This window comes from Salvelinus sp. IW2-2015, unplaced genomic scaffold, assembly GCF_002910315.2.
Source record: "Salvelinus sp. IW2-2015 unplaced genomic scaffold, ASM291031v2 Un_scaffold3602, whole genome shotgun sequence".
Classification (NCBI taxonomy): domain Eukaryota; kingdom Metazoa; phylum Chordata; class Actinopteri; order Salmoniformes; family Salmonidae; genus Salvelinus; species Salvelinus sp. IW2-2015.
In genome coordinates this window covers 76628-84890 of record NW_019944880.1, presented here as the reverse complement: position 1 = coordinate 84890, position 8263 = coordinate 76628, and the positions used below count along the sequence as shown (strand labels likewise).

Sequence of the window (8263 nt, the reverse complement as noted above, 5' to 3'; positions counted from 1 at the left end):
ATTCTGATCCACGTACTAATTCGAATATCTCTGATACAGTAAATACTGAATAATCATCTGATACAGTATAATGAATACTCCTACTGAAATACAGTAATAATGAATATCTCTGATACAGTAAATAATGAAATGTCTCTGATACAGTAATAATGAATTCTCTGATAACAGTAATCAATGAATATCTCTGATACAGATAATAATGAATATCTCGATACCAGTAATATATCTGAAATATCTGATACAGTAATAATGAATTCTCTGATACAGTAATAATGAATGTCTCTGATACACGTAATAATGAATGTCTCTGATACAGTAATAATGAATTCTCTGATACAGTTATAATGATATCTCTGATACAGTAATAATGAATATCGTCCTGATACAGTAATAATGAATATCATCTTGAATACAGTAATAATGAATCTTGGATACAGTATAATGAATGTTCTCTGATCATAATAAGAATAATCTCTGATACAGTAATAATGAATGTCTCTGATAAGATAAAGTGGTGCTTCTTACGTGTTTGTCCCTCAGCCACGGCCTCCTTGCCATAGATCCCTCCACTGACGATACGACCCGAACCGGTACACTTCCCAGGGTGAGCTGATCGAAGAGGTGCCTGGTGGAGCCCTGGGGCATGGAAATTTAGAGACTAAGTCCACTCCATCATCCAGGAGCCTGGATCTTATACCCTCGTCACATCCCACTGGAGTCTCCAGGTCACTGTTAGACTGTGGGTGGTGTGGTCACTGTCTGCCTGGAGCGCTGTCCTGTGGATGGGACTGGAGAGAGAGAGAGAGAGAGAGAGGAGAGACAGAGAGAGACGAGACAGAGAGACAGAGAGAGAGAGAGAGAGAGAGAGAAAGAGAGAGAGAAGAAGAAGAAGATGTTGTTATGTTCATGGAGATCAGACAGTAGATAGTTAGACTGTGGGGTGGTGTGGTCACTGTCTGCCTGGACGCGCTGTCCAACTCTGGAAGAGGAGACACGGAGACAAAGACACAGGGAGAACGGTGACATCACCACATGGCTGGAGGGGACTGGACAGACACAGGGAAGAGGTTAGACATCACCCATGGCTGGGAGGGACTGGACAGATCCCAGTGGAGAGGTTAGACATCACCCATGGCTGGGAGGGACTGGACAGACACAGGGTTGGAGGGACTTAGACATCACCTCATGGGCTGGGAGGGGACTGGACAGAACACAGGGAGAGGTTAGATATCACCCATGGCTGGGAGGTTATATTGTAGTATTCTTGAACTGTTCTGAAGAGAATCAGTTTCAAATTATTTTAGAATGTGGACTTTATCCATGAAGATGGCATGATGACATGACAACTGTTGATGATAATGATGACAAATACAACTGTTGATGAAATGACAGCTGTTGTTCTGCTTATATTCAAGCCAAAGCCCTGTGTGTCTTAATGGTCCAGTCCAAGCTATTTGTTATCATACAGTATATTCTGAGCATCCCTCTCACCTGTTATCCAAGTATCATGCTGTTATTTACGTGTCCCACTCAGGACTGAGCTGTCCCTCCTCCCTCCCTCCCCTCCCTCCTCCCTCCTCCCTCCCTCCCTCCCGCTCCTATTCCCCTCTCTCTCTATTCCCCACTCCCTCTCCCTCCCTCCCTCCCCTCCTCCTCCCGCTCCTATTCCCCTCTCTCATCCTATTCCCTCAGCCTCCCCCCTCTCTTTCCTATTCCCCTCCCTCCCTCCCTCCCTGCATCCTCCCTCCCTGCCATCCCTCGCCTCCTCCTTCTCACCTGTTCGTACCAGTAAAGTCAGTATGAAATGATTGACTCAGTTTCCACTCAGGGACTGAACCTCGACCCAGTACAGCTGTCCTGGTACCAGACCCTGAAAGTCCAGCTCAGTGACGTGTTTGGGGACAGGTCTGGTCTCCAGAAGGTGTCCTCCCTGGGATAGGGACACGGTGTACATGTCCACGTCCCCATCACCAGGGGTCCAGAACACCCTCAGGCTGGCAGCCTGGTCACCTGGCCGGGCATGGAGGTTCCTCACCTGGCTGGGGACTGGGGGGGTTGAGAGAGAAGGCAGAGAGACAGGAGTGAAGGGGGGGGAGAATGGAGATGGGTCAGAATGTGGCAGTCACAATGTGGATCACTTATATAAAAATAAGTTAAAAGACTGGCCGAAAAACAATGTGGTGTTTTTTATTTTAAAATCTTTAGATGATGTTGTACAGAATGAAGTGATAACAAAAGGTTATACTGTTGTTTTACCTGAAATACCTGTGACAGAAATGCTATGAAATGCAATGTGAGGTTATTTGGAAAACCAACCCGGGCAGCTGCCCACTCTGTTTCCCCACTGACCTGTCCTGCCCTCGATGAACTGCGGTCTCTGGTTGGGTCCGCTGAAGGTGGACACCACGATCTTGTACAGGCGTCCCGGGGTGAGCGAGGCCAGGCGGTGGTCACGGGCCTCGTTGCCCAGGGTTACGGGCGGGTAAACCCGCGTGTCGTTGAAGAGAATCTGGACCTCGTAGTGATCAACGTCCCCCAGCGCTGGAGACCATGTGACCACCAGATCACCTGTACCACTGTCACCCAGGGCCAGGCTCCGCACCGCAGAGGGGACTATGGAGACAGTCAAATATAACTTTATTTAAAGATCTAAACTATTCACAGAACACTAAAGGGCTCATTGGTTTCATTGGCTGAGGGGAATTTGACCCATAATACCCAATAGTTTAAGGTTAACTTTGCGCTGCCAAAATGTTACTGAAATTTAACTGACTGTGATCGTAGGTACAATTCCCATGTGCTGAATTCTAGATTTCACACCTACAAATTCTTCCAAATAAGTTTGTGTATGGTTTTCCATGGACTTGTCCACACAGAACACTCAGTAGTACAGCCTTTTACTGAACCTTCTACCAACACTGCAGTAGCAACACACACAGAATCCTAGCCTGTAGTAATAGACTCACATGTCTCCCGTCAGTAGAAACAGTGGACTGGTACTCTCCGCTCCAGGTGCTGACAGTGACCGTATAAAGCCTCCCAGGGACCAGGGAGCTGAACACACAGTCGTTCTGCGACCGAGCCACCGTCTGGTTCTGGACCACCGTGTTGTTGTACTTAATGACCACCTCGTAACGGTCCAAGTCTCCGGACGCATGACGCCAGTAGACTTTCAGGAAGTCGTCCCTGGCAGAGTGGATGGCGTTGGGGTTCTGGACACTGGAGGGTTCTGGGTAGAGAGAGGGGTAGAAGAGATGTCATGAGGTCAAGAGGTCAAGTAGGATGTGGGGTGTTTTTCATTAAAACACAACACTGGTGTTATTTAAGAGATACACATTTTCTCCAAAAAGATTTTCCTCCAAATGTCTACCAATGAACAATTTGTCTCCTAGACCACCAGAAAAAAAATCTTATTGACACATCATCCATGTAACTATATACAGTGATTCAGAAAGATTCAGACCCTACTTTTTCCCACATTTTGTTACGTTACAGCCTTATTCTAAAATGGAATGAATATTTTTTCCCCCCACATCAATCTACACACAATACCCCATAATGACATCACAATACCCCATAATGACATACCAATACCCCATAATGACATCACAATACCCCATAATGACATCACAATACCCAAATACATCACAATACCCCATAATGGCAAAGCAAAAACAGATTTTTAGAAATTTTGGTAATTTATAAAAAAATGTACAACTGAATTACACATTTCCATAAGTATTCAGACCCTTTACTCAGTACTTTGTTGAAGTACCTTTGGCAGCAATTACAGCCTTGAGTCCTCTTGGTATGACGCTACAAGCTTGGCACATCTGTATTTGGGGAATTTCTCCCATTCTTCTCTGCAGATCCTCTCAAACTCTGTCAGATTGGGCGAGGAGCATCGCTGCACAGCTATTTTCAGGTCTCTCCAGAGTTGTCCGATCGGGTTCAAGTCTGGCTCTGGCTGGGACACTCAAGGACATTCAGAGACTTGTCCGAAGCCGCTCCTGTGTTGTCTTAGGTTTGTGCTTATGGTTGTTCTCCTGTTGGAAGGTGAACCTTCGCCCCAATCTGAGGTCCTGAGCACTCTGGAGCAGGTTTTCATCAAGGATCTCTCTGTACTTTGCTCCGTTCATCTTTGTCTCGATCCTGACTAGTCTCCCAGTCCCTGCCACTGAAAAACATCCCCACAGCATGATGCTGCCCCACCATGCTTCACCGTAGGGATGGTTCCAGGTTTCCTCCAGACATGACGCTTGGATTTCAAGCCAATGAGCCTTTCCAAATCATGTCCAATCAATGATTTACCACAGGTGGACTCCAATCAAGTTGTAGAAACATCTCAAGGATGATCAATGGAAACAGGATGCACCTGAGCTCAATTTCGAGTCTCACAGCAAAGGGTCTGAATACTTATGTTAATAAGGTGTTTCTGTTTTTTTATTTTTAACAAAAACTGTTTTTGCTCTTGTCATTATGGGGTATTGACGTAGATTGATGTGAGTAAATGTTATTTAATCCATTTTAGAATAAGGTCTGTAACGTAACAAAATGTGTAAAAAGGTCAAGGGGTCTGAATACTTTCAGAATGCACTGTAAAACAGAGTGATAGATGGTGATTAAGATGAGGGGCCCAAGAGACGGTGCGTGCATGTGTGTGTGTGTGTTGGTTTGTAATGCTTGCGTGCGTGCATGTGTGTGTGTTGGATTGTAATGCTGGCGTGCGTGCATGTGTTGTGTGTGTTGGTTTGTATTTCTTGCGTGCGTGCATGTGTGTGTGTTGGTTGTAATGCTGGCGTGTTGGCATGTGTGTTGTGTGTTGGTTTGTATTTCTTGCGTGCGTGCATGTGTGTGTGTTGGTTTGTAATGCTTGCGTGCGTGTGCATGTGTGTGTGTGTGTGTGTGTGTAACCTACGTGTACGAGCCGTCACCACCGTGTTGTTCTGGAAGCTGCCGCTGGCGGTTGCTATGGAGACGGTGTACAGCCTCCCTGACTTGAGGGAGTTAAACACACACTCTGGGCTTGCCTTAGAAACCACCAGGTTGTGTACGGTCCTGTCGCGGTCCTTCAGTAGAACCAGGTAACTATCACATCTCCGAACGCTGGCTGCCACGACACCCCCAGGAAGTCTGGGACGACCGTTGTTACGATCCTAACTTCTCCGACCGCAGCGGTACTGAGGAGAGAAAGAGGGTGGGGGGGGGGGCAGAGACCGGTCATCGACAGAGAGGACACAGAGACACACATGTTAGAGATAGAAGTCTGGACGACCATTGTTACTGCCGTAACCTCTCCGACCACAGCTGTCACTCAGAAGGGACAGAAGGACAAAACCGGTTGTGAGGTCGATTGCTGTTGAAAATCTTTCGACCTCAAAACTGTGTTGCCTGCTGAGCTAAAGAGTCTGGCGTTCATGTTGTTTGACATGAATTACTCCTCAACACACCACTGATGATTTAAATTGAATAGACTGACTTAAATTAAATGTGGCCTTTAACGTGACATTCAGATACCCAGTGTGACGGGAAAGGTTTAGTTCAAGTGTCCTTTGTTACTATCCCGTTAGTTGAAAGTCAGCCGAAAGTTGTCTGAATGTTATCTGAAAGTGGTGTTTGTTTTCATCAACCCTTTGACCCCCGGACTCTGAAGTTAATTAAAAGGAGGAAGTGGTGGGACCCAAAAATAGCCAGAACTTTCCTGGGGAAGACAATTGAGAACGGACAAGGAAGTCTTTGAACGGGACCTTGGAGAGGTTTTTGTTGTTGTAGTTGACACAAAGCTTCCTGAACATTCTAGACATTCTCTTTTGTTTTGGAAAACAATATTATGTTTCTCTCTCTGAGATTGTATCTTATAATTAATGTTGGTTATTAACAATCACTATAACAATGAGTGATTTACTTCCGATTGTCAGACACCTACCCTTAAACAACACATCTCTAAGCATAGAATAAAGCACGCCAGGCCTTCACTATATTACATACACACATAAACAGCCGTAACGGACAAGACTACCAGGAAGAACATACACAACAACCCCCAAAAASAAACGCCTGGCTCACGTGTCGGTCAGTTGAGGTTAATGTGGACGATACATTTGAGTAACTGCATAAAGATGGACTGTTCCTAATATTTAACTTACCAGTGCGTCCCTCAGCCACGRCCTGCTTCGACACCATCCCACCACTGACAGTACTGACCAGCAGCCTGTAGGAGGCACCAGGCCGGAGGTCTCTGAGCTGCAGAGAGGTGGTGTTGGCTGGGACGGTGTGGTTCTGCACTGCCTGGTTGTTGTRGAGGACCTCCAGGCTGCAGTAGTCCAGGTCTCCAGGGGGGAGCTCCCAGCTGGCCTGTAAGCTGTCCACGTGGCCCTGGTTGCTCAGGTGGACACGCCTCACCTCCATAGGTACTGCAGACACACAGGCTCAGTTACTGTCAGTCTCCATTTGTAAATAAAGCTTTTATTTTATCTCAGCAGGCTCATCATTACCCTTGTGTGTTAGGCTTCATCTGAAGACTCCATTTTGTGAAGAAAATAAACTGAGACAAAGTTAAAACATCTCTGTACATGCTGCCTCAAAGTCTGATTGGATAAATACAGCGTTACCATAGAGATGACCTCAGCTACAAAGGGACAGTCCCTCTGATTGGATAAATACAGTGTTACCATAGAGATGACCTCAGCTACAAAGGGACAGTCCCTCTGATTGGATAAATACAGGTTACCATAGAGATGACCTCAGCTACAAAGGGACAGTATCATTGAGTCCCTCTGATTGGATAAATACAGTGTTACTTAGAGATGACCTCAGCTACAAAGGGACAGTATCATTGAGTCCCTCTGATTGGATAAATACAGGTTACCATAGAGATGACCTCAGCTACAAAGGGACAGTATCATTGAGTCCTCTGATTGGATAAATACAGTGTTACTATAGAGATGACCTCAGCTACAAAGGGACAGTATCATTGAGTCCCTCTGATTGGATAAATACAGTGTTACCATAGAGATGACCTCAGCTACAAAGGGACAGTATCATTGAGTCCCTCTGATTGGATAAATACAGTGTTACCATAGAGATGACCTCAGCTACAAAGGGACAGTATCATTGAGTCCCTCTGATTGGATAAATACAGCGTTACCATAGAGATGACCTCAGCTACAAAGGGACAGTATCATTGAGTCCCTCTGATTGGATAAATACAGCGTTACCATAGAGATGACCTCAGCTACAAAGGGACAATCCCTCTGTTTTAGTGTGTGTGAATACATGTCCATACAGGTGCTATAGCAACCCTCTCACCTGTCCTCCCTAGCACCGACACAGAGCTGTTGAGCTCCCCGCTCTTGGTTGTCACGGTGATGGTGAACACGCGTCCGGGCATGAGCAGTTGAAGGTGCACTCCCTCATGTCACGGGTCAGGTCTCTCGTGGCAACCGTGGCGTTGCCATGGCGGAGCTCCACGGCGTAGCCGTCCCTGGCTGAGTTGGGGGCGTGACTCCACAGGGCGCTGAGGGAGGTCTCGTCAGCGTGGCGGATATGGAGCTCTGAGACGGGCTTAGGAGCTGGGAGAGAGACAGGAGGGAGAAAGAGAGAGAGAGAGAGAGAGGAGAGAGAGAGAAGAGAGGAGAGAGAGAGAGGAGAGAGAAGGGCGGGTTAGAGTAAGGGAGAGAGAGAGAGACAGAGAGCATGAGAGAGAGTGAGGGTGGGTTAGAGTAAGGAAAGAGAGAGAGAGAGAGCGAGACAGGGGGCGGGGTGGATTAAGGGAAAGAGAGAAGGGAGACAGAAGGTTTGCAGAAATGGAGAGATCAATGAGATGAAGAGTCATGATGATGTCATGAGTTCTCTTGTCATTCTTACTGACGCCAGTATCTTTCTCCTACTCTGTGCTGTTGGTGTGTAGCCTACCTATTCCTCTTGGGCAGTACTCCACAGTGCCTTGCTCCCCGGTGCTTTCCACCATGACCCCAGCCCTGTAGGTCCTCCAGGGACCAGTCCAGGCCAGAGAAGGTGTACTCCACCACACCCTTTCTCCACGGTCCTGTTATCCAGAGTCTGGGTCCCATTTAACAGCAGCACCCTGTACTTATCCCATCTCCACCAGGGGAGCCCACATCACCTTCACAGAGTTGGAGTCATCCAGCGCCACCATAGAGAGCTGGGACACTTTACCTGGGACTGGACAGAGAAGAAGAAGAAGACCAGTTAAAGGCACAGTCTGGGTATTTCATTTTGTTCATTATATTAATCTCTCTCC

The 8263-nt window shown here is 46.8% G+C and overlaps 1 pseudogene; it reads right to left on the bottom strand.

The window, feature by feature from the left end:
• Positions 1–525: 525 nt before the first annotated feature.
• LOC112076159 (receptor-type tyrosine-protein phosphatase beta-like) overlaps positions 526–8263 on the bottom strand; it is a 30325-nt pseudogene continuing 22587 nt past the window's right edge.